Raw genomic sequence first — 18,661 nt, 5'->3', positions numbered from 1 at the left:
TACCTAAACTTGCATGCACCTCTTTTTTTTTTATGAAAAAACACAAAGATGGAACCTAATTCTTTATGTGCGTGTGATGAACTTATAATTGCTCCTCAGCTGCACGAAAATCTAAGACAATTCAGCTTCCCACTCGGAAATTGAGCTGTAAATTTGGGGCCGATTGAAACTTCTAAAGTAGCACTGCAGCCATCGAATGTTCGAGCTGTATTCGTCCATATAGTCGAATACGTTTTACGCTTGTTTCGAAGTGTGATGAAGCTTTAATTATACCTGCGCAGGCAGACAAAATGTGCATGGCTGTCTGCTTCAATGTCCAATATGGGCACTTGTGCTTCCCGAGCGACAATCGAAACGTGTGGTAAGGAAAGTTATTTCTTTATTGCAGAAGTAAAATAACCTGTAACTCTATGTAAATTTGCAGAGTAGAACATTCACTTTACTCATTTTTTCTTGAAACAGTGAAAGGCCATTTCACTTTTCCTCGCATATGGCAGGAGTAGATGTGAGATCTGCACAAGTACAGTGAGATCTGCAGGAGTAATTAGGCTGTTTGTCACTTCAAATAGGAGTTCCAGTTCTCAGAGAGTGTGAAAATTTTTCACTTCTCAGCTTAGCATTAAGGGTATTGCAAAAATGTTTAATCTCTTTAAGGGTCACTTCTAAATTGTCCGTAAGAAAGATTGATAGAGTCGATTTTTTAACTTAATCATTTTTAGATGCTCTTTTGTTATTCATGGCCTTCTGACCTTCTTAAAGCGTTATACTTTTGAAAGAAGATTGCTTAGCATAAACAGCTACAAAGACATTGATGAATTCATTGTATACTTCATTTGGGTCACTTTTGGAATTTGTAAATTCCAAGGTTGCTTGTTTGAACATGATAGCTTGTTTGAACTATCGCAAACTGTTTTTGCTGATGTGTTGTGTAACACAAGGTACGTTTGGCTGAGTAGTTTCCACTGGATTGCTGCAGTGTGTCATAAAAACCAGACAATGATCACTGACATTAGAGGCAATTGTACCTGCACTGTAAACGGTTGTGTCTGTTATCAAAAGGTAAAGTGTCGAAGTGCATAACATGTAATATGAGTTGGTGAAACAATCACATTTGAGAAACCAAGAGAGTAGTTGTGCTTTGAAATCTTTCGCTTGTATTTACCTTCTAAAATGCTTCTGTTGAAGTCGGCGCCATTGATCAACTTGAGGGGACTTTGTGAAGCAAAGTTGAAAAATGCTTCATAAAACTGAAAGAAGCACACGACATTTCCTTGCGGTAGGCAGTAGACAACTGAAATTGTTTCTCTTTTATTTGGTAGCATCAAAATTTCATAGTCATCAGTGAACATACTGAATTCGGAAGGAATTTCGTATTTGTTCCGACCTGCAACAAGAATACCAATACTGCCACCTCGCCTACTTGTACGGTTGAGAAAAATACTGTCGTACTCTTCAATTTCTAGCATTTTGCAGTTATTTTAGTACCAAGTTTCAGTCATTAGTATTACATCAAACATAAAAGAAAACTGGTTCAAAAGCAGAGCAATTTTATCCTTACAGCCAGCCGAACGTGCACTAATGTGCAGGACTGATTGGAAAAAAGTCTGATGTAAGTCGAGTTTTGATGGCAGTATCAGTTCGTGATACTCCATATTACCGTTTTTTTTTGTAGGTAGCTAAGCTAATACACTATTTACTCGGTACTGCTGGATACATCAATGGCATGGGGCTGGCTTGAGAATATTTTATTTGATGTCATTTTCAGCTAGTATCTGAACAGTCAGCATGCTGTCTGTCTGCCTGGTGAAGATCTTGCCGTGGCTCGAACTGACCGAGTTCCATCCCTTTTCATACTTTTTCTTGCAACCATTTTGCAAACTGATTAAGCCATAATATCTATTTACAAGTATGTGATGCTCGGTTTGCCAACAACAAAGTTAAGGAACTCTTGTCGACATACAGTGGCTGCTTGAAAGAACAATTCCCTTGCTGTCGGCTCATTTCCACCCTGCTTCTAAGTCAAGGGGCACACTTTGATGTGGCTTGTAGCAGCAAGCCAATCTGAACACAGAAGATCAAGACAATAACTTTCTCAATATTACTGCAGCATGTGAGCACTTGTTTAGAAACTGATTGACCCAAGACTGGCCTTGATTTCTAAAGTTACAAGTGTGTGATGCCTGGCATGCCAACAAGAAAGTGAAGGAACTCTGGCAGATGTACAGTGGCTCCTTTTGAAACATAGATACCCTTGCTGTTGGCTCATTTCCAGCCTACTTCTAAGGCAAGAGGCACACTTTGACATGGCTAATAGCAACAAGCCGCTCCAACACAGACAATCTGACAACTTTATCAATAACTTTCACAATAGTACTATATAGTGTGAACACTTGTTCACAAACTGATCAGCCCAAGTCGAGCCATAATTTTTAGTCACAACTGTGTACTGCACGGTTTGGCAACAACAAAGAGAAAGAACTCTTGTGAATATCCAGTGTCCACTTGAAAGAAAAATGGCCTAGCTGTTATTTCATTTCCAGTGTACTTCTAAGGCATGAGGCATACTTCAACAAGGCTAAGAGCAACAGACCACTCTTCACACAGAAAATCTATGATAACAACTTTATTGTTAGCACACTATCTTTTGAATAGGATTGTATCACAGATTTTGTTTTCTCTTCTTAAACTAACTCAGTAACATATTAAGTTCTAGAAACCTGTGGAAGGTGCCCGGACAGTGCAATCAGGTTTGCATGTGATCTGGGTAAAAGATAACGCACCAAAGAAGGCATCTGACGATAAGGAAAAAAAGAAAAAGGTAGTGATGCCATTCAAGCATCCATTTTCACCCAGTCTTAGCAATGTCGCCAAGCTTTATGGTGTTAAGGTAATCATTTTCGCTCCAAACAAGCTCAAGAAAGTGTGCGGCGTAGTAAGCAGAATGATGGCAAATTGGAAGGGACCAAACATGAATAAGAAAAAATCTAAAGCATGCCTTGCTTCAGGGATCATTCCTTGCAAAACGGGGGCGGTATACGGGGGTGGTATACCAGTGACCTGTGGAAAAATCTAAATAGGTCAGACGGGGCATGTAAATGTTAGGGTAAAGGAACACGAAAAGTTGCTATCAGGGCCAAAGTCCTCGCATTTGGTTGACCATTGCCAGAGATGCCACGACTGTAAACCTGGCTGTGAACCGGAGTGTAAGCCAGTGTGCAAGAAAAATGAAAGCCCCTTTTTGAGGACGCAGAAATTTCGCCATCTCATAAGGAACGACTTCAGCATTAAATCACAGGGGCTTTTTACATATCAAGACAAGAAAGTACATGCATAAGCGCACTATCCATTGCTCTAGCACAAAAAGAACTGGCATATTTAGACCACACATGGAACTGATCTCTCTCCTCACTTCTTTAACCTTTTTAGGTAACTCTTGATTGCTTTCGTGACTATGAGGCTCTTCGCTTTTGCATCTTATCTTAGTTAATAAGCACCCCATCGACTGTATCTTTCCCTACACTTGAACTGTACTTGATGCTATTATGTTTGTTTTCTTCTGTTTTAGTTTCGTGAGATGGGTACTCATTCCGTGTTTTCCAATAAAAAATTTAATTGTGAAAAAGCACTCGAGGTGTGTCCTTCCACTCTTAGTCCTTGTTTTTTGTGCTACCTTCAAAATGAACAAATGAACCATATTCAACTCACCCCACTTTCAACTTTACTAGTGCACCTAAACATAAGCAATGAAAGAAAATAGAACAAACGCCTTGCAAGGAATTTAAAGTAAAACATAAAACATGAAGTGCAGTGGAAGAAACACTAAAAAGAGAAAAATACTGCAACATTATTTTTATTCAATGTGGACCCTTGCGTGTGCTACGCATGTCTGCAACTGCATGTCGGTCGGCCATCCCATAATATACAACTGGCCATCACGTGTTCTGACCACACATACGGGGTCACTCAGTGCATACAGTTGTTGTGCAGGATCCTGCGGTGTAGGAGGGCCTTCAACCCATTCTCCTCGTATTACACAATTTTGTTGTGTGACCCCGGTTTCTGCTTTGGCAACCGGTTGTGGTTCTTCTTGTGGTGTGGTGCCTTCTGAAGTCATGCTGCCACTTGACTCTGCTGTTTCCAGTGGTGGCAAAGAAGTCACTGTATGTTGCGGCTTCTCTTTTACGATTTTCTTGCCTTCATTTCCGTTTTCCATCATCTGCTACTTTTCCCAAAGATATGTGTCCTTAAATAAGTTTTCCTGCAATTTGGAATAGGAAAGGATTAATATGTAAGCAAGGTGTCAAGCAGGATGACTGAAACTAAAAGTAGAAATACACACCAGGCAGCCACAATTAGAATTATTCAAGCCTTCGTGCAACTTGTTCATCTGAGAATAGTTTTGATAATGTATTTGCCAGCTATAAATGTATGCATGCAAATCCTTTTCTTCAATATCTATCTTTAAAATGTGAATCTAGAATTTTTACTATTACACAGGTAACATTGCAATGTTTAACAAACACTTCCTTACGAGAATCAGCCTTCCATAATGTTGATGGTATTTTAGCAAGCCTAAATGTAATTTGTGTTCATTTGACACTAAATTCTTTTAATCAATATTGATTTATATGTAGTTGTACAATAATGTGGTCTGCATAGAAATTGTTTCCGACAGGAACCAAATTACTCTAACCATTATCGTTTCAATGCATGCCGCTGAACAGCTTATGCATTTAAATTTTCATATTTGTGTGCACAGCCTGTCATGAAATGCATTCGTCCCTCTTCTGCAAATTTATTCTGCAAGAAATTTTGTGGGTCACGACATGAGCAAGATTGCTGTAGTGCTCAAAGGTGACAACAAAAAAGCAGCAATTTTAGACTTGAAGCAACTGCTGCTGAGCAGTGTACAGATGGAGAATAAAGATTGCTGGACAGTTTTATTGAGCACTGGAGCTTGAGAAATAAACTCGGTTGATTTACAACTTTTGAGTGCATCTTTCTAAATTTGTTTTTTTTTTTTTTCCATTAAATTGGCAGCTTTGAAAAATAGTAGCCAATAATGCAAACACGGGGGCCAGTTGGTTGATCATTCTGTGGAATACTGCGCTACTTGATATACAGAGACAAATGGAAGACGACACACGAATGAAGCGCAAAATTTGAAGAATAACCCCACTATATTTTCTTGATGATATTAGTACTGTAGTGAGCTTCCTGGATGAAAATTAGGTAATCGACAGAAATGTGTGCTCAGTCTGTCTTTTTCTACTCTTACTGAAAAACAAGCTGTAAAATTGCTGCTAATGAAGAAACCATAGGTTGCACAATGCCCTTCATGCTCAGTCTAGAATAATTAAAGTTGACAGTGGATGGTCCCAGCAGTTATATACACTAGCCCTGCACTTTTAGGCGAAATCGAGAATGCAGCTCAAGATTTGTTTCTTGGGTAGTGTCCCCCTTTAAAAGAATAAACAACCAAATTTTTCTTATTATATTCTTCCTGTAGAATCATTCCGCATATTATGGAACATGACTAGCCACAGCGATTGATAAAAGAACAATAAATAATTTAAAATTTATTAGATTCTACGCTCTTTTGACCGTGGTTTCAGCTGCCGAAAGATGCATAGACTTAAACAATGAAAAGAAATTTCGTGAGGTATAAAAACTGCAGCATTTATAGCAGCTTTCTTTTATTGTAATCTGCACAAATGCTTAAGCTATGCTGAACAAAAGTTCAATGACAAAAATACATACGCAACAGCTTATCACTGATGGGACCAAAGCACATGTGTGATATTGCAGCTGCTGCTCAGCAACTGAAACAGAAGCGAAAATGCACAAGAAAAAACACAATTATAATTTTTTTAGCTGGTGTAAGTGAATTGTGCGTGATGACTAGTACACTATTTACTTGCACACTATTACAAGTAAAAAGGCACACGTCGAAATTCTGGGTCCCTCTACCCTTTACAGACACACCAGTTGCTAAATATTGGCCGTGGTACATGGCATAGACATTACTTTATTCCAGTCAGCAGCATATAAATCAATTTTTAAAATTTCACCTCACTCTAAAGACAAATATATCGATATTCTGGTGCTCATAATTTGATTCATGCTTAGCCTTCAATTTATGTAAAGAGAAAAAATTTAACAGCGGACTGCTTTTTGCCTCACAGAACTTGTGTGCAGTGGTGACTGAAAGACTTCACTTGCATTCGACAATAGAGAGGATGAGGTGCCTCCTCCTGCAAAAAGCCTGACTAAAACACAAGGTATAATTTAAGAAAGCTACAGATATACACTGTGTGCGATGCCTCGGGCACCTTTTCAGCACAAGTAAAATCTCGTAGAGAGAATGCAGGCCTCGGTATGGGCCATCTGAGAAAATCTTACTGTATACATAAATGCATGGTCAGTCACGGAGAGACGCCATGTCACTCTGTACCTCTCGAACTTCGAAGGCCAAAAGGCGCTCATCGAGAAAACAAAGGCAGAGGCTTTCTCCAATGGAGTCCCAGGAATAGGATGTCACTGATCATGCGCTAAATTTATTATGGTATCGTTGAAACATTTTTACTACTACTATAAAAATACAAAACCCGCGCGCAGGTGCCACTCGTCAACAAATTGGCTTGAAGCTCGCAAACTCCACAACATCAATTTTTTCCCATGATCTCATTCTTCGTAATTAGTGCATTCCCCAAGTCTGCAGAGAATTTGAGAAAATGCGTTCGCTATGTGTGGAATTACAAAACACTAAATAATCTAGCTGAAAGAGCTAAGTGATGTGTTGTGCCAGAGTAGTCCACAATAAAAACCTGCGTTGCTAATTCCAAACAAAAAACTGAAAGCTTTGGATTGTGTTCTGCTCAGCTATAAAGGGGTGCAGGGTTAGAACACTTCCAAGTGATAATTTTTGCCAGGTATTTTAGCTCATAATGAGCGCGCTCCATATATTGTGTCCTTCATGGCAATAAAAAGTGGTACTTCGCCTTAAGTCTTCTCACTGGAACCAATTAAGCTGCACATCGCACAGATGCCCCTTTCATTAAAAAGCTAAGTCTTTATTTCTAGGAAAAACAAAAGCAAAATGCATATGATTGATGCTGATATCTCGCAAGATGACAGCAGGGCTGGATTAAATTTCAAGAGATGCTCGCATTCGCAGAGGTCGATGCGCACAATTATTCCGCGTCAGCTTACGACAACGTGCCCTAATTCAAGGAATTTGCATACAGAAATGCTAAAAGGTAGACTATGCAATGCATGCTTTAGTAATAATTAAGCAGTGTAATTTCCGCATGTGTGCTTCCCTTGGTATATACTTAAGACAACAGAGAACTTTGTAGCTGAAGCTGGAGCTTTTGATTTCATTGCAAGCTAGCCCTCAGGTAGGCCTTACGATAGACGGCACTGTAGCTCAGGTTACATCGTACTAGTTGTACAAAGCATGCATGTTCCATTTGTGCAAAACAGTGTCATTGTCATAACTTCGCTGCTTCGTTTGGAGTTCACCCGGTCATGTGTACATTAAACCAAATAATGCAAGAAATGATTCAATATCCGACAGAATATGAGCCTAGGCTGTCTTAAAAATAACAGCAGCTTGTTGCGCGCAATAGGCCTAGATTGCGGCGAGAGAAGCTTAAAGCCATAATGCAATTGGTCAATTATCACTGCAGAGCAAAGTAATTAGGACAACCTCGTTTTAGTTGTCTCAAGGGAATTCGGAAACACGCAGGCATCGATTGCTCATCCAGTTTATGCACTTGTAACCACCCCGAGACACCGAGTGCAGGTAAACTGACCACGTCTGAAAGAATGGCCTTCGGCGGCTCCCGGGATCATGCCGTACCGGCCCGCACAATGAACGCATGTGTCTCAGCATCTGATTGCAATGTGCACTGAACGCTACACAATTGTCGGCATATTGGGAGGAAAAAGTTACCTTTGTGAAGAAAAATCGCACAATATCCGTCAGCTTCACTGTTCGCCAAACGTTCCGTCGCTTCTGCAATGTATATATACCTTGGCTTCTGCGCATGCGCTAGCTGAAAGAAGTGAGGAGGAATAACTTGCCGGACGTGACGTACAATTTGTTTTATGTTTTGTTTGTAAAATGTCTGCCGCTTCTCGTCGCCGTTTCTAGTGATAGTACGGTGGCTAGATGGGTAGGTGTGCCGACCGGCAGGGCACAAAGCGTAGTTCCGCGTGCCTCCGCTTCATGACGACGAAACTGGCGCTGCTGTTCTCCGCCCGGTGCTCACCGGCGGATCGTCTGCTACTTGTCGCAATCGCATCGCGCGTTTTGTTAACCTCATTTTTGTTTAAAAACATTACTTATTACTTGCGTTATCAGTCAAAATAGTAGCTGAAACTGAGACTTTTGCGGTCTGGCATTAAAACAATAAACAGACGACACTAGCTACCTGTTTTCTCGTCTGTTTGCTGTCTGTCATCGTCCACATGCAAGCGCCGTAGCGGAGCAGGCGCTGCGCTTTTTGTGAGAAGTGATCGGAATGAAAACCAAAAAGGACACAACTTGTTTCGCACCCTTCTGCAAATCCGGCTACAAGTCATCGAGAAAAGGACTGAAAGTCTCGCTGTTTTCGGCGCCGCGGGATCCCGAACTGTTCAAAAGGTGGGAGCTTGCGCTCTTCATCGTGCCGACGAGGTTGCAGCCACACTCCGTTGTGTGTGAGCGGCATTTGACCAAGAGTGTATCGAACGGGATTACAAATATATGATAGAAGGCAACGTTGTTAGCCTCCCACGTTCTCACCCACGATTGACGAAAGATGCCGTGCCTTCTGCCCTGCCCGATGCTCCTGCTTACCTGTCAAGAAAGGTGACCGCGAAACGAAAGACAAAGAATGCACACAAAATGCTCAGCGCTTGCCAGCTTGACAACGACCACAGCAGCCTGGCGGTAGGAAAAAGTGATTCGAGGCTGATTTTCTATTTGGCAGGATACGTGGCGCGAAAGTTTCTTTCAAAGACTAAATGTGCCGATTGTGCCACTGTTTTGCTGGCATCGCCAGTAGCTCCCCTTCCGCCTGTGGCCGCTCTCACAGCCCACGTAAGCATGGGGAACTTAATATTCCCATCTGATGCTTTGAACAGTCTCGTGACATCTCTCGAAGAGACCTTCAGTCACTGCTTCACAGTCACTGAACTGAGGCAAGAAAGTCTCGCAGACTTCGCCTCTTTTCTGCAGCTCAAACCTCCGCCTATGATCGATTGTGAGGAGCATAAGGTTAAGATCACTAACAGCGTCGTCAAGTTTTACTTTATCATGCGCCTCCACTTCTTGGTCAAGAGGCGCAAGAACCTGGCCCGTGAAAACGCGCGAAAAAAAAGAAAAGTGCACCTGAAATTGAGACGCGTGCTTTGAACGCATAGGCATCATTTTGGGGTGTGTTACTTCACTGACTCAAAAACACTAATGTGTGCATGTCATTTATTGCACTTTGAAAAGTTCAGCTAGAAGATACCGTTTTGCAATACAAGCTTATGCACTCGTTTTATTTTATTTATTCGCAAGGTCTGCTCACGCCCATGCACACGCATAAATCACAGCTGAGCACTGTGTTAATATATATTCGCGTTGCCTTGTGATGGCGTGGAACATTTAATGGAAAAAAAAAATTAAGAACGAGGAAGTGACATAACAGTGTTTGGAGTTGCTTGCCTGAAAAATCGGGAACGCAGCTAACACGCTGTACGTAAAAAAAACAGCCTTAAACTCGGCTCCCCTGCCTTTGTAATATGTTTACATCCCTTCCCTATTCCCGTAAGACAGCTTGTTTGCAATAAACTCATTTGCACTTGGAAAAAAGTGAAGCGAGTCGCTTTCTGTCATGCGTGGCGACGGCCGGAGGAAACGGTCATGAACCGGGCTTTCGCTGGTGGCGCCACTGCCATGGTAGAAGAACAAATGGTAGCGTAACTCCCATAGAAGCCTGCGTGTCGACTCTGAGCGAGGCTTTAGTTTCCCAGTGCCCCCTGCGAACTGTGAGGCACAACAAACACGTGACGTTGCTTGTGACGTCACAGAACGTACTTTTGGCGGGGAATTTGATTGTCTTTTTACTTATGAACGAAAAACAAGGCCAACAACGACGGAGGCAGAACGATGCTCGGATAAGGCAGAAAAATGGACACCGTAACTGTTCAGCCAACTTTACTTGACATGGATTTCTACTGTCAAGTTTTACGTTAACTGAAATGTTACGGCATCTTTAACCACCTTATCATAGCATCGTTCTGCCTCCGTCGTCGTTAGCCTAGTCTTTCGTCGCGCGTCATGTAAACGCATTTTGGGCTTATTTCTTCGGGCACGTTTGTGAACAAGGGCCTTCAAGTGAATTCGGCAAGCACATGGATAGAACCACATGGCTTGAGGCATTTCACTAAGGGCATAAATGAGTGAAGCTGTGCTGCATAGAAAGCCAGGCTTTATTAATTCACGATTATAGACGCTTCACGACAATGAAATCTTTAAGTGTAGGAGAGCGACCACCGCTCATTCGTCACGGTCTTCATGAAATCCTCGTGATGACAAAATTTCCTGAGCGTAGGTCTCCAAACGAGACGCGGTGAGATTATAAAAGGGTGAAAGATCTTGCTAACAAAGTACATATCAGCGTCAAAGAACAACAAAAACAAACGAACTGAATAACTATAACGCTAGCACTAGAACGCCAACCTGTAAGAGCTTAGGTAAGTAATTCAAATTGGGATTGCTAGTATTTAAAAGTTAATGCGTCTGAGAAGTGAAAATATCTACGATATAGCTTCGCTCCAATAAATCTCGCCCTGTTCATGACTCCCATATTTTACTCGCGCTTCATTTGCCACTGAAAGGAGTCAATGTGAGGTTACAAATTTGCAACTTAAGCATTTAACATGTTCATGAGAAAGATCCCATTGACAATAGGAACATCACTGTAATAACAGCTAAAGCACGTTCAGCGAACGTTGGTGCGGTAATACGACGCAGTAAGCAAAACACGCAGCAAAGGGATCGGAACGGAAGGCTTTGAGCAATGCGACACGCGTCTTGGGGGCAATAAAATCTCACCTTCACCGCTCAATTAAAACATGCAGCGATACGCCGCTCGTGCAGACGTGTATCCGTAAAACAAGCCACCACTTTTGCGACGTGCCTGGGAGGCCGAGCCGAGCCGCCGAGCTGTGACGCAGCATTGTCCCATCGTCCGGAAATGCGCACATGCAGCGGCAATCAGTTTCTCATCGAGCACAGACAGTCTTCGCCTTGCTGTAAAGCTCTACCACAACCAGCAGAATGAAATACTGACTGTTTGTTACAGATAACCCACTCTGTACGCAGCACGCAACGATGAACGTTGAACCGGGGCCGACGACGCACCCATTCCGCGGATGAAAAAAGCTTTGGTCTGAGCCATATCTGAGCTTTGGGCAACTACGCAGCGGATAATAAGTGGCCGAGAGAGGCCGTTAGAAACAAGTTAAAATATTATTAAAAATGTGACATGTTTTTTCTTACGCAAGAAACGAAAACTGCATTCATTCCTGAGCGCGAATATTATGTTTACTTTCTAGTTCTTTGGAGTTCTGGCAGATCTTATTTTCTGTGCGCTAGTAATTTGCCTCACAGTTCGCAGGAGCCCTCATCATCGAGTTGATGCCGCTGGCAGTAGGCAGCTGCATGCGTTTTCTTCCAAGTTGCGCGACCAGTTGTACATTGACCTTGCCACTGCGGCGTCATGAAGAAAAGGCACGCGTTACCCCCGCCGGTCGGCACACCTACCCATCTAGACACCGTAGTGATAGGCCGATAGCTGGGGCCCGATCCTCGACATTCGCCTTCCCCTGGCGGCGCCATATTGTCTTTCTGATTGGCTCAGAAAAGAGTCACGTGCTTCAAACTTGTGGCGCGAAGCCATCAGTTGAGGCAAGCACTTTTAGCGGTTACGTCAAAATGACGTAGCCGTGAAAATTGATTTCAACCGGAGCTATCCTTGTTGCCTGGATGACAAATACGAATGATTTTGGAGTGGAAGCAAAGTTACTGATGGTGGTTTGGAGAACACTTATGCTCGATTAACCAATGTGATGAAAATAATGGCATACTGGGAAGGAGCGGATGCTCAAATTTGATTGGCTGGAGCTATGTCACGTGAAACACGTGATACGCAAGCATATTTAGATTACGTCAAAGTGACGCGTCATGACGTAACTGACGTGCCGCCATTACCGAAAATGATGACGTTTGGCCGCCATAATTTCGCCGAGTGGCGAGGTGCCCGAATTATGCTAATGAGACTATGGCGACAGGCAAGCTGATTTATGCAGCCGTTAGCCTACCGTAGTTTCTTAGCTTGTTATTAAAAGTAAAAGGATAACTTTATATACACCTTGTATGGCTTTTTAAACGGAATAGAAAGGCAAATTATGAGCACGTATGAAATAAAGGACGTTTGAGACAATCTCTAATGGGGGCAGAAGCGTGCGGCCGCGTGACGGCGCTAACTGCTTTCTTATTTCAAACCCTTTCTTCCCATGGTAAGAAATTATTGGTCTGCGCGGTTATAATAACCCAGCAATGGCGGCGGCCGTGGAGGGAGGTACGCTTCCCTAGCAAAAAAATCCAATAGAAAACTAATAGCCTATCAGATTATTGATATTGGTTTTATAGGTCTGCCAGAGTATTGGTCTTATGGGTATTCTAGCCTATATGTTTTACAGGTCTGCTGGAGTATTGGTTTTATAGGTCAATTGTTTACTGGTCGTATAGGTTATGGTTTTATCGGTCCTATGGCATCAGATAAAACAGATAGGTCTGTAATGCTAGTACACCCATAGCTGTCAATAATCTGATAGACATACAAAACCAGTATGCTTCCTATTGGTTTGTAGGCCCTATGGAATATTGGTCTCATCGAGTAGCTGCGGGTGTTTACCTCTCCGGATACCTGAAGGGAGAGGGCAGCTATGTTCCATTTTCTAGGGATGAGTTACGCAGCAGGTACATGTATACACATTTTAATCCACAATGACAGCGGCAACGCATACTGGCACATAATCCAAACATTCATCCAGGTAGCCCTCGATTCCAAGATTGCCGACTTCGGCCCGATGATGTAGTCTCTCCAGTACTACGGCACCTGAAAGAAATAAAAAATTGCGTTACAGCTTGAAAAATAAGCGATTTCAAGAGCGCCACAACACCACGACTTCAAAAAATCGGCCCACACATATACCAGCAACCGCGATTGCGCGCGTATTCATGCGGAGGCGGAGGCAGTTAGGAGAGGCGCCGCCATTACTGAACGCCGAGGTAGCTGCTGAACCAACATTCCGCCTTGCGCCTCACCACAGGTTCTGCCACTTGAACACAGTGCGCACGACATTCGAAAACAGATTAACGCTAAAAAGTTCCATCAATACTTTCAAGAAATCGTGCCGACAACTTTCAAACTCGGCGCTGCGTTATATCACACCGCGCGATTCAAATTCCTTTGTTAGCGCGCAGGCAACGGCATTCTGCAACGCAAAGCCACATCATACACTGACAAAGTATAAACGTTAGCCCGAAGTTGTAAGTGATGCACACGCACCTGATCAAAAGCTGAACGTGCGCTGGAACGTTGATATCCTCGAGAAGCACCCCGAAAAAACGCCATAAACACAGGGCACCGACCGAGCTGCCGCCAGCCCGATCAGCCGCCAGCGATCGCACCAGCGCCAATGCCTCTACGGAGCTGCGCATGCGCGCCCAGAGGAAAGGTGGAAAGGAGGATGAGAAAGGCCAGCACGGGAACGCTTGCGCGGGAGTGGGAGTGAGAGAAAGGAAACCTACCTCTCCGCTGCGAACACCGCCGGCATCGCGCTACCGCGTCGGCAGCCCGATCCGTACTCGTCGCGTGCCCGATGTCGACTCCTCTCGCTTCGGCGGCGGTTGCAGTTGCTTGGACGCGCGCCTCTCAATTTCACTGCCCTGCTCTGCACATGTAGGTGATTGTGACTCAGCTGGGCCCCGACGGAACAGTGCGTTTTTCCATCTTCATTCAGTGATCCAGTAGCAACAGCGTCGCGCGTCTTGCAGCTCCAACCGTACGTAGTTTGTTAAGACCGCGCGTAGAATTAAGAATATTTTGTGTCGCGGCGTTCTCAATTGTTATTGCGGCTAATATTGTACGTACGGCAACACTCAATAAACGGGATGAATGCGTGAGTTTTGGGGATTTGTCAGAGATGGAAAAGGAAACAATAAATAAGACCTAAAATCTCCAACTGGCTGATCCTGCATGTAAGACTCATAAACAAAGGCATACTGACGTATCAGACACATGAACCAATATGTAGTGGTCTATAAGACAAGCATGTATCAGCCTATAAGATGTATGGGCTTCTGCACTGGTCTGATACTTTTCTTATACAACCCACAGATAAACCTATGAAACCAATACTATTGCCTATAGGACAAATATGTACCAGTCTATAAGATTTATGAGTTTCTGTATAAGTCCCATAGAAATGCAGATACAACACATCGAATACCTACAGAACCAATACCGATTCTTATAGAACCGATAACGCTCCCTATTGGTCTTTTTTGCTAGGGTTACGAGTGGTCTTCGTGCCGTTCGTCGTCTGCAAGTAGTGATCGAGGATTTGCTGCAGCACAGCAATGCTGTCAAATTGTCTTGAAAGATAGCTCGTCAGTACAGTCAGATCTGAGGAGTGTAGTGTGGCGGCTTTGCAAGCTCCGAGGCGAGAATTGCCCTGCGCTCGGAGTGTTGAACTGTTGAGCTACTGGTGTTTCGGGTAGAATCGGCAGTGGTGAACGCCTCTGATGTAGGATGGCACGAAATGTATTCGTTCGGCCGAGCAACGAGCTCCTGGAATGTGTCGGGCTTCTCGATGGGTGTCGACCAGCAAGGCAACGCAGTCAATCTGCTGGAAATGCTGCAGCACGTCGAGCATCACAGAGGTAAGCGCAATAGGAAAACCTGCAAAGGTGACTGTTCGTACAGCGTCATTCGCATTCAAGTTGTACACAGGCGGGAAATGACTGAAGATTAAAGGAATACTTACAGGACGCATGCGGCGAAAAAAAAAAAAAAACTGAGTGTGCTCGTAGTTGTCAAGATTTCTTGGCTAATGGTTTCGACGACCGAGAAAGGAAAGACATGTGAAATCGCCTGATATAAGTCGTTCCTTTAGTTTCAAAATAGAAAATGTTAACCTTCGCACTACAATTTCCGCCACCAACCCATCTTTACCTGTTACGGAAATGGTTCACTTAGGTATTGCACTGACCATTTCTTGCATTCATAGATTACACTTTACCGCAGCTTAGCTTGCAGCATTAGGCGCTGTAGGTATTTGTAATAAATAAAGGGCAAATCCACACCGAATCAGAGCTGATCATTCCAGTGTTTTAAGAGCAGGGAAGGACATGATGGCGTCTTTCTCCTAAATCAATTCGTCTTAGCGCAACTATCATCGGTGTCCCACACATTGTTCCCATTGTCCACGTTGGTCATATCAGCCACTACTTGGGCACAACATAAGATGGTTGAGTTGTCCCCGCTGAACAATGTTAGTGGACCAGACTGGCAATCAATTCGGCCCCTACAAAGCCCGTGAAGCCATGGGCGCCTCCATCAGGCTGACCTGCTTCGGTTGGCGTGGTTCCTTAATACGTTGCTGCTGTAGCAGCCATACAATTCCTTAAGGAATAGTGCTGCCATGAATATGCGGCGTACTTCCAAGAATAAGAAAACAATTCTGAACTATGACAGATCTAAGGCTACGGAAGATTGAAAAATGTGGCCATGCTCTTCATCCCTCTTCGGTGAAGTAGAGTAGTTGACCGGAAGCTATGTTTGCGATGGAATATAGCATGGCCATCTCTCTCAAGCGAAGGAAGATTAAATATGACCTGCGTTTCTTGCCTCCTGCATCTTGTGGAGCGGAGTAACTGCGATCGAGCGACACAAGGGACTAACTCTGGAGCGAGGACATAAAAAACTTTTTAAAAAAATCCGGTGTCGTCATTGTGAGCACAAATTAACGAGCACGCTTCAGGTTGCCGTTGTAAGTGACACAGCCGCGCAGTGATTGGTCGACGGTTTCTGCGATGTCACAACACCGCACAATGTAGCCGAGTTGGCAGGAGTCACAAAATCTAGCGGCTTTGAGATCGGAAGATTTCGGAATCAATCGAAGCCTTTCATTCGCTTGACCCTTGACTGCCGAGTCATAAAACCGACCCCTATATGCTATGTATGCATTTAAGTAGGACTGGGTTAAAACAAATATTTGTACTGTGTCGGGTGGTCTTTCACATAATGTAGTATTTTACGCCTGCTATGATAATGCCTGTGTCAGAAAATGGAGACACAAATAAGGAACTAGCGATTAAGCATGTACAGTGTGCACGTACGCGAACGAGGATCAGCATATGGGAGCGAGTGACGACGCCACGCCACACTCTCCCAAAGATGGAGCTGACAGCTCTTCCTTCCCCCCATTGTTTTTCTTCACTTTCTTTGGGCTCTTTTTCACGAGCGCGCTTAGAAGTAAGTTGGAGGTAATTTGGAGGCGCTACCTTGGTTGATAAGATTAAAATCGTCTCTGCCATGATAGGTAAATATTATGGAAGAGGGAAGAAACTAGTGCCTCTGTAGGCGGAAAGAAAAATACAGGCTACACTATAATAGTTTGCGCTCTGCATGCGCCGAGTGTATCAATGAGGGGCGCCGAGGATGGAGTGTATCAATGAGGGGCGCTTCGCATTGGCGATGTGGCCGCAGTGGTTGAACTGCGGCAGGTTTTGGCAATTTCATACCAAGAAGCACTATGTGGACATCAAGAGACTGCGACAATCTTTATATATTATTTGCCAAGTGCGGTGAGAAATATTCTCGAATAATGAGGGTATGCAATCGAATATACTGTGCCCTTTCCAAGGATCTTCTTTCACGTGTACAAACCATCGTCATCTTGCAAGCGGCATCGCCTTCCTTTCCCGTCAAGTCTAGTCCGGTTTCGCAACGGCTCAGCGGCAGTAGCGGCCACTAACACTTCACGTGAACCCCTCGTGCTCCCAAAAGGAACTTTTCTGCCTTGCATGGTAAATGTTCAACCTTGGTCCTTGCTGGTGCTCACCGCCTCTCTGCCTCAAGAGCTGTTTCGACAGACGTCTCTCTTCCTGTCCTCTCAGATTGTTAATCCGAACCTCACGCCTAACCAACGCCAAGAACTGCTGAAATTGCTTCGACACCACCGCGTTATTGTTGATACCACTTCCCCACCACTGGGACGGACTACTGCTGCACACCACCGCATCTTTACTGAAGGTAACTCTATCGTTTTCCGATGGCCTCATCTGGTTTCCCTCTCTGAAAGAAAGGTTATTGAAGAAAACGTAAATGACATGCTCCGTCGCAACAATATTCGTCCCTTAACAAGCCCATGGTCCTCTCCAGTAGTATTAGTTAAAAAAAAGGATGGGTCGTTACGTTTTTGGGCTGACTACCGTGCAGTCAACAAAATTACCCACAAAGGTGTATACCCGATGCCTCGAATTGATGGCGTCCTTGACTCTCTCCAAGGCGCTGAAAATTTCTCGACCTTGGACCACCGCTCAGGTTATTGGCAAATACCTATGCACGAGGGCGACAAAGAAAAAACCGCTTTCGCAGTTCCCGATGGACTTTACGAATTTAATGTTATGCCCTTCGGCTTTTGTAATGCACCAGCGACATTTGAAAGAATAATCGACACTTTACTTCGTGGCCTAAAGTGGGGAACCTGTTAATGTTACTTGGACGACATTGTTATCTTTTGGTCAACTTTTAAAGACCATCTTACGTGCCTGAATGAAGGTCTCACGTGTCTCACTTCAGCAGGCCTTCAACGCAAAACCAAGGAGCGCCATTTTGCACTGAATAACGTTAAAATATTGGGACATCTAGTTAGTCATGATGGCATTCGTCCAGACCCTGAAAAAATCATTGCGGCCCTGAATTTTGCTCTTCCTCAACGGACTGCAGATTTGCGCAGTTTTCTCGGCCTGGCATCCTATTTCCACCGTTGTATTAGACATTTTACAACCATTGCTGCTCCCTTTCATGAACTCCTTAAAGGAGTATAGACACCATTTTTGGAAGCGTCGGAAGGAATACGATTGCTATTCTAGTTATACAGAGATGCTCCCCAAGCAATACCAATCTCGCACGTTTCTGCGAAGATATTTTCATTTGATTTTAAAAACAAGCCAGGCATACTTCGTTTTTCAAAACCCATTGGCATCGACATCTCTGTGACGAAAACGTGTACATAGGTAAACAACATGACGTAATCAAAACTGTGACGTGGGGTCGTCAAAGCAAAGAGCAGTGACGGCACATGGCCGGGCTCGGTGCGTCGCACCGGGCAGCAGTTGTAGGAAAAAAAACGTTCGCGTGTATCACTGTAATTATTTCTACCAGGATCTCCGTATGGCCGAATAATCCTCGCAATTTAATCGTGACTGATAGTCCTTTCCACAAATAGTTATGTAAGCGAATGAACAGCGATCTGCGATAGCTTGATTACCGATAGCGGATGCTATGAGGCAGCTATGACTTGGGAGCTGATCGCGGCGGCCACGGCT

At 43.8% G+C, this 18,661-nt stretch overlaps 1 long non-coding RNA gene across 1 annotated transcript; it reads right to left on the bottom strand.

Annotated features, from left to right (window-relative positions):
* Positions 1-2,333: 2,333 nt before the first annotated feature.
* Positions 2,334-8,110, bottom strand: LOC146172576 (uncharacterized). Its single transcript, XR_014702507.1, has 3 exons — positions 7,958-8,110; positions 5,761-5,822; positions 2,334-4,258 (listed from the first exon to the last, which is right to left on the bottom strand). It is a non-coding gene; the product is annotated as an uncharacterized LOC146172576 (long non-coding RNA).
* Positions 8,111-18,661: the final 10,551 nt, after the last annotated feature.

Source organism: Amblyomma maculatum, unplaced genomic scaffold, assembly GCF_055883805.1.
Source record: "Amblyomma maculatum isolate TAMU_Amacu unplaced genomic scaffold, ASM5588380v1 scaffold_13, whole genome shotgun sequence".
Classification (NCBI taxonomy): Eukaryota; Metazoa; Arthropoda; class Arachnida; order Ixodida; family Ixodidae; genus Amblyomma; species Amblyomma maculatum.
Note: the sequence above shows the minus strand (reverse complement) of the source record. Positions and strands in the feature narration are given on the sequence as shown.